The following is an 8570-nucleotide window of genomic DNA, read 5'->3' on the forward strand; positions in this document are numbered from 1 at the left end:
CTCCACCTAGTACTGTAAGGGGAGCGGCTCACGAGGGGTGGCTCTCCAAGGAACCTCTCCTTTTGTATTAAATGCTTACCACCCCCACCATCACTTTGGGCACAGTAGTCGAGCGCCGTAACCACTGCGCCACCCCGGCGGGGCCCTTGCTGAATTGAGTTTTTTTTTTTTTTTTTGGCACATAGGCAACTAAGGCCATCAGGCGCCAAACAAAAGGTTGCTGACCTTCTTTTATGAGTGAAAGTGAAAAGTGTTTAGGAAATTACAGCTTGTTCAGGATCCCTAATTCTCTAAGAAAACTAAGAAGAGATGAAATTTTAACAAGTGGGTTGTCTCCTAACAGTAAGCAGGGGTGGAATGGTATGTGTTCACTTAAGAATGGAGTAAAATGTTTTTTCCTTAACTGCTCAAGTTCTGTGCACGAGATAAAAATGTGGTTCACAGTTAGCTCGCCTGCACATTTTCCGCATCGAGGTTTTTTCTCTTTTGTGAGCAGAACATTGTGCGTCATGTGTGTATGCCCAATACGAAGCCGGCACAAGATCACCTCACTGAACCGCGGTCCTTCTGTTTTAATGACCTGCATTCTCCAACTGTAGGTTTTATTGCGTGTATCTTATTTTTCTCTTAATTATTCCACTTATTCTGTTACTTACTTCTCAAGCTTCTCTTCATTAACCTGATGCAATCTTTGTAGGGGATGTGTATTTTCTTTATTTCCTTGTTTCGAGCTTGTGCAGCACATGAGTCGTCTCTCTAGTTTCCATCTATCCCAACATGGCTAGGAACCAACAGAATATTATGGTTTGGTCTTGTATGTTCATGTAGCCTCATGCAGAGCAAGTCTCCCAGCCCCACTAAACACGCCCGAGACGGGCAGGGTGATCCTTGCAAAAGTAGGACTTCGCACAGAGAGAGGCATCCAAAAAAATAGTGGTTTAGCTCTGGTCAACCCTACTTGAATTGCGAAAGGAACGGCGGAGGCTTCTTTTGCCTGCTACATTACTCCCCTATCACGCCATATCAGTGTAAGGGGTTACATTATTGGGGATACTTAAGCTCATCCTTTAAGGGTATGGCCTTACAGCGTAAAAGTACCAGCTCACATATAAAGTCACGCTTCAGTCAAGCCGTATGGATGTGCCTGCGTGTCGTAGGGGTAACGAGAATGCAAACGGTTTTGGCAGGCTGATTCTGATATCACCCTCCCATACGAAAGGAGCGACCAGAGTGTGCAGCTCCTGCCCATGGCAGGCTGATTTTGTTATGAGGAGACCGTAGCTACGCCTCTTCACGATGTAGCTGCGGCCACCCGAGGTCTTGAAAATCTGCCGCAGTGTAGCTGTCGCTATATTAAAGGCAAAATTAGTAGGGAAATTGGTAGGGTAGTCCCCCTTCCCTAGAAACACGCATCCAAAATTTAACGTCGAAAGAAGGACCAAATGAGCCGAAGCTCTAGAGCGACGGTTCGAAAACACGAAAGCGAAAGAAGCAGCCCATGTCGATGCGGCGAGTGGCAGAACAGGTGCGGCGGTAGCCTCGGTAGTCGATGGCTGTGGGGCGCCGGTATCCACCGCAGTAGAGGCCACAACATAGAGACTGCGGAGAAAGTTGCGATAGCACTAGCTTGCGTAGGAACGGAAGCCAAGGTCATAATTAACGACAGCAAAACTTTCATCCAAAATTTTGGAAAGAGTAGGATATCGCCGGAGGCAGTCAGAATCCTCACCCAAAGAACGCTGAATAGGAAAATTCAGTTAATTTGGACACCCACGCACGCTGCTGTTCCTGGTAACGAGGCGGCTCACGAGCTAGCCCGAGATCTCTACTTCCGGTAGCCGTCGAGTCACCCGCACACTGAGCATACGACGAGCGTCTACAAAATTACGGGGAAATTATCGACCATAATTTTGACGTAGACTGGTCCCCCCGCCAAATGTTAGCCTAAATAATAGAGAAGGTATCGCGTGGAGGCGGCTACAAACTATTACCTTCATGAACCCGGTCTGGGTGTTCCACGCGTTACCAGACCTTAGGGACAATGATCAGTGCAAACACTGTAGGGCGAGAGGGACCCTCGACCACATAATTTGGGATTGCCCCCAATCTCCAGGGATAGGACTAAATATAACAAGTAGAGAAGCCTGGTATACACTGCTGCGAAGCGTGGACCCTGCGATCCAGCGACGCACCGTCCATCTGGCAGAAGAGTCCGCAACAAGCCAAGGGCTACCTACCAGCCTCTAATCCGTGGGCGCACGACTCCCTGTCTTCCTCGGCCTGCCTGCCAGGGGCGGGGAAGACGACGCCCTTTTCCGGTGGAAATAAAACTTGTCGGCCTATACCCTCAGCCAGCAGGCACTAGCGGCTTTTAAAATTGGTTTACGGGAAAGAAAAGACGCAGTATTTGTGACAATTCTCACCCGCCTGCTCCGACCTGAAAGCTCAAAAGGCGTTGTTCAAACGAGCATTGGCGGCAGCGGTAGCCACTTGGGTCCCGTACTAGGGACTCCACCTAGTGGTTGTGGGGGGAAGACGCTAAGCATGACCCCAGAACAACCTCTATGTAACTCTTTTTAATAAACGTTTTCACCACCACCACCCGCGGACAGCTTCATCATGCAGTAAGGAAAAGGAGGAAAGTGGGAGTGAAAAAAGAAAAAAAGGTGCCGTAGTGGAGGGCTCGGACCACCGCGCGATGGAGGCTTTCGCCTCATCGCATTTCAGTGGTTCAAAGTGCCCTCTAGAAGTTTTATGTATTTCTTTACACCATGCAGGAAGGAAAGAACTTAGGAGAGGCCCTGACGTCATTTTTTTGAAGGCGGCGCGGCCGCGCCGCGACCGGACACTGCAATGTCTCTCCTCCTCCTTTACCCTGCGCATTTTCTTTCACGCCGTTGCTAATGGCCCGACTTGGCTAACCCTAAATTTTGACGTCACTTCCGCCACACTTTCTCCAATGCATTGAGAATGGCAAGGGCCTCTCCTAAGTTGTTTCCTTCCTCCATGCTTTACACATTCCAAATAGGGTACAGTTGTCTCCCGAGGTTGCCGCTGTCGAAGACCAAGCGCTAGGTAAATGTAAAATTTTAAAACGACAGCGTATTTAACAAAGCTCACCACAGAATCTATCCTCCGTAGTACTCTAAGTTCGGTGAATTGAGGGCAAACTCTGGGTAGTGAAAATTACCAGTGATGTCTACAAAGTGTAGGTGGTTTCTTCAGCACCCCATATCTCAATAGAAATTTTGATGCCGGTCTCCACCAGAAAATTCAAAATTTATTGCCAAAAAAGCATTGTATTGCAAGATCACGAAGAATATGCAAGTTATATAGAATTTGGTTTTCTGAGCATCCTATTGCTCACTAACAGGTACTGCAATGTACTATCAGCATGTTACATCGTAAACAAGCCATCAAGAAGTTACAAGGATGAAGCGGTGGTCTAAAAAACTGCAAAAAAAGTATTTAGCGCGCATATGGTTGTAGGTTTACTTTACAGTGTCCTTTTAGGTGATTTGTGCTCTTTAATGGAGAGCGCTTGGGGGTTAAATTCTTCAGACATGGTGCGACGATCCGCTCATGCGACTTGCAACTATCCCATCTTGTCTGCTGTTGAAAACAAGCGCCCTAGTTTCTTTGAGACAATTTGTCATAGACGTAAATGGACTGGACCTCTCACCGTCAACGGTTGCGTGCTCTTCTTCCTGTCTCCAGGCCTGGTGCGGCAGCGCCTCCGAGTGGTCGAGTGTCGTCGCACCTCGTCGCACCAGGGCGTTCTGCCACGCGTCGCGCTCATCGAGCGGGGTGGTGTGCGGGACACCCTGAGGCGAGGAGTGGTGTGAATCAGGTGGACGGTTGTAGCTTTTCGCGTAGCGTTAGGACAGGCCGGTTCTTCTTTCTCAGATTCTGCCCCGAGTGCCCCTGCCGATGCACCACCTGTAAATCAGGCCAAAGTTAAATATTGAGCAAGGGAAAGAGAGGATTCGCCCATTAAGTCCTACGAACCGTAAGAAAAGCGTGGTGAAATACGTGTTTTTCTGCAGGCAATTTCGTCTAGGAATTTTTAGTTACGGCTGCTTCCGCTATGACCGCAGCGAACGTAGTGCTGCCTGGTGATAGCAACGGCCGAGAGTGAATATAACTAGGCTAGAACGTGGGCGTGTTCCACGCCTCCTCAGTTCGGACGAAATGCCTCCCTTGCTCAAGATGACACCTTATCTGGCCATTCAGTAAGAGTCGGAAACGGTTGTAGAGGCTACGATAAGGTACGTCCTCTCCGGGCTTCACTTAGAATGCCAGATAATCTACGTTTTTTCAACATTGGTAGCTTTAAAATCATGTCCTGGTGTTTACTGATGGGTTGTCGGTTGCAATGAACGCGTCTTTGTCACAAAAATTGTGGAGTTCAGAGGCCACCACATAGAGCACTGGAGTTGAACCACCAAGTGACATAGATGTTGCTGCAGGCTACGCGCGGCGGTTGCCTCTCGGCTCGCATGATTTAACGGCAAGCTTCTGACAAGCACCCTTCTGACAGCATGCTTTTTTGGGCCACAGATATACCAGGACGAGTATGGGGCCTTAATATTCCTCCCTCTTTGGATTTCTATGCAAGAAAAGTATGCATTACGTTCACGTTTAAATGCTGCGTACCTTCAGTCTTATTTAACTGGTACGGGTAAACGCAGTGCAGTTCTGCATAAGGACTGGATTTTGTCCGCGCAGTAAAAAAAATTGCGTTTTCGGAAATTGCTCCTATGTAGATTTTGTTGATGTATAAGTGTTAAGAAGTTTGGTTTGGTTTGTGGGGTTTAACGTCCCAAAGCGACTAAGGCTGTGAGAGACGCCGTAGTGGAAGACTGCGGAAATTTCGACCACCTGGGGTTCTTTAACGTGCACTGACATCGTACAGCACACGGACGCCACTCCGTTTCGCCTCCATCGAAACGCAGCCGCCGAGGCCGGGTTCGATCCCGGGTATTCCGGCACAGTAGTCGGGCGTGTTACCACTGCACCACCCCGGCGGGGAAGTGTTAACTAGCACAAGCGTAGCCCAAAAGAACTGTCCATTTACTGACAAATTGGCGGACTGTGCATGAGAGTTTGCACGTGTAGACAAGTCCATTACTGGCGATTATATTTATTGCTAATTTGCATCAGGTCCGCAGTATGCGAGAGCTAGAACAGAACTTCGCCATTTTAGCGCCAGATAACCTCGCTTTCCCGCAACTTCATTTACAATAACCGTATTGCCTTTGCCCGCCGGGAAATCGTGGTGTTTAGAGATATGCCGCGGCGATGAATACAGCGTCTTAAGGTTTCAATTGCCGAGAGAGTCTTTAAGGATCAATATATTTTCGAGTAAAAACACCATCAATGCAAATTTGCTTAAAAAAACTCTTACTCAGCTAAGTCAACGACTGCTCTCGCTCAGTCAAACGTAACAGCGACCGCCTTTTGTGCACAGCACGAGTTATATGGTGGTACTTGTGTAATATCGCGGTTATCACGAGATATTATTGTATATAAAATGAGTTCGAGTTATTCAGGTCATTAAGCAGGAGATATCAACGCAGACAATGTTTTGTTTTGCTTCGAATGTTCTTCATTTCAATAGAGTTACTTACTGCTACTAGAATAACGACGATTACCTTGGCGTGTTAACTGCGTAGAATGCTTTTAAATTGATGCTTGACTCACTTGACAGAACTATCTGGAGTATACAGGAGCGCAGAACTGTACGAGTGCGGCAGTAGGTGCGCAGCGCCTTAGTGAAGTGTTTGATGTGGAACAAGAGGTGGCTGGAGTGCAGCACAGCCGGTGGACATCTGGCTTTCCCACCTCAATTCACTTTTGGTTTGATTTGTGGGGTTTAACGTCCCAAAGCGACTTAGGCTATGAGAGACGCGGTAGTGGAAGATTCTGAAAATTTCGACCACCTAGGGTTCTTTATTGTGCACTGAAATTGCGCAGCACACGGGCGCCTTGCTTTTCGCCTCTACGGAAAAGCGGCCACCGAGGCCGGGATTCGATCCCGCACCCTTAGCAACAGTAGTTGAGCACCGTAACCACTGCGCCACCCCGGCGGGTAAATTTCGTCATTGCTTTTTGTGCAACTGCTGCAATGTGTGGGTGGTATTCGTGGATGGTGAAAGTGTGCGGAGGTTCAGGGATGGCTGTGGGTTGGCAACATCAAAGTAGACTGATCTTGGCGATGTGGATGATGAGTGATTATAGAGGTGGAAGCTATTCGCTTGGGTTAGAGCCTTAATTTCAAGAGAGACCAGCTTTTCGCTGGAGGCGGGCCTGGGTTTGAAGCAGTGGCACGGACGTTTCAGTAAATATGCTGGAGCGTAGATGCTTATTTGTATTCCCTAGTACTAATGAGGGGTAAAGGTGTCTTCAGTTTAGCTTTTATTTTGGGGTGAACATATACACAAACGTCTGCTTTTATCACACATCACTTAAGATCGCACCGACAGTGTGTTTTTCTGTTCTTTTCGACGTAGTTTTCTCGTGCTTTATATAATGAAACCAAGCCAACTAGCCTAGCGCTGTCCTTTTCTGAGCAGCCTATCTCTCTACTCACCACCGCTGCGGGTGATAAGAAGGACCATGATGATTCCCACCAACATGGCGATGATCAGCAAAGTAGTCGCGGTCCAAAAGTTGCTCTGCGGCCTCTTGGCTTCCCTGGAAGATAACGGGTTATGAGTAGGAACTTACAGCAGATGAACAGCAAGCAGCAATGCTCAAGATCAGAATGTTTTCACCGAGGAACACAGAATATACGTATCTCAACTCCGACATCGCCATCTTCTTAGCAGACCCTGAGCATTTACCTGGCTGCCTGGAATATCCATTAAATAGGATTATACTATGGTCAACTTGGGTTGAAAATGCGAAAGTTTGAGCGACAAATAATTAACTTTATTCCTCACCTCCACCTCCGACGACGGTGTCGGAATTCCGGCAACACAGGACTTTAAGGCACTCGTGTAAACACCCCAACCTTGGTGGGTTGATTTATGGCAACGTCAAGTGATCTTTCGGAAATTGTTCACTGAGGTAAAAAATGCTTGAGTTTATCAGCTTGAGAGCGCATTTGCGACGGGGAATAATTGTCGCTGATGAGGAGGTTATGCTGGTTGCACTCGGCGGCCGCCAAGAAATTCGCTGTCGGCGCGTACAGTGAGTGCCGGACCTCCCGGTCGTGTACGCTGAGTGTAGAGGCAGTGCAGTCAGAGACTAAGTTAACTGAACCATGCGGTGATTAGCAGGCAGTACATCAGTTAGCCTTTAGCGTTAGATCAGTTCAGTTCAGGCGTTCAGTCGTGTCCGACTCTTCGTGACCCTATGGACCATGTCACGCCACGCTTTCCGGTCTCTCACTATCTTCCTAACATCACATAACTTCATCTGCAGTGCCTCGAGGATGCCATCTAACCATCGCGTTCGCTGCCTACCCCTTCTCCGGCGACCCTCAACCTGTCCCAACATCAAATCTTTCTCCAGCGACTCCTCTCTTCTCATCAGATGACCAAAGTAGCTGAGCTTTAACTTTAGAATTTGACCCTCAAATGAGCAGTCAGGGTTTATGGTCGACAATATCGACTGATTTGATCTTCTGGCAGTCCAAGGAACTCTCAAGAGTCTTCGCCAGCACCACAATTCAAACGCGTCAATTCTTCGGCGGTCAGCCTTTTTCACAGTCCAACTCTCGCATCCATACATCACAACTGGAAAGACCATAGCACGAGTTATACGGATCTTGGTTAGATACCTGGCGCCAATATACTCCGCAGTACGGCCGCGCTATATTCAAACAGACCAACATGAACAGCCGCCATAGTGGCAAACGTGGCTATTTCATTATTGCTAATGAAATATCGAGTACCGTAGCCCCAGCACTACACCAGCCGTTGCTAACAATCAAGGTAGCAATGTGATAGCGCAAAAAAAAGGAGATCTCTGCAGTTGCAATTTCTCGTTATGTCCTTACAAATTGCATAGCAGCACAGGTGATAGCTCAGCCCAGAGCATTCATGTCGTCAACAACGTATTGCGGGGTAATGATGGCTATAAAACTTAAAAATAAATGCGACGAAGAGGCGCGAAGAACACTAGAAGTAGTTTTGGGTGCTTACCTGACGGTAGACGCCTCTGTTAGAAAATAAAGGGGTTTAGTGCACGAACATAGCGACGGAAACAGATAAAGAATTACGTTTGAACGTATATAAACGTGTTTTAGTCACTCAAGAAAAGCCTTAAATGCGATAAGTGCTCATGGCCACTTGTAGTGCAATGCTAGTAGCTCTATGCAAAAAGCTAAAAACTGCGATATATCAGTCCAGTAATTGGTTAACGGGACGATGGAAATGGGTCAGAGTGGGCAACTGGATTTCCCGCTGCGTTGTTAAATTCGATTTGGCCATTGCTTTTCCTCAACTTTATGAAGCAAGGAAACATTCCAGGAGAGAAAATGAGAGAAGTCATTTGTTGCAACATAATTAGCCACTATGACAACGCGCACTTACCAGCAACACTTCCTTTTTCTGCAAAAAAAA

This window comes from Amblyomma maculatum, chromosome 10 (genome assembly GCF_055883805.1).
Source record: "Amblyomma maculatum isolate TAMU_Amacu chromosome 10, ASM5588380v1, whole genome shotgun sequence".
Lineage (NCBI taxonomy): Eukaryota > Metazoa > Arthropoda > Arachnida > Ixodida > Ixodidae > Amblyomma > Amblyomma maculatum.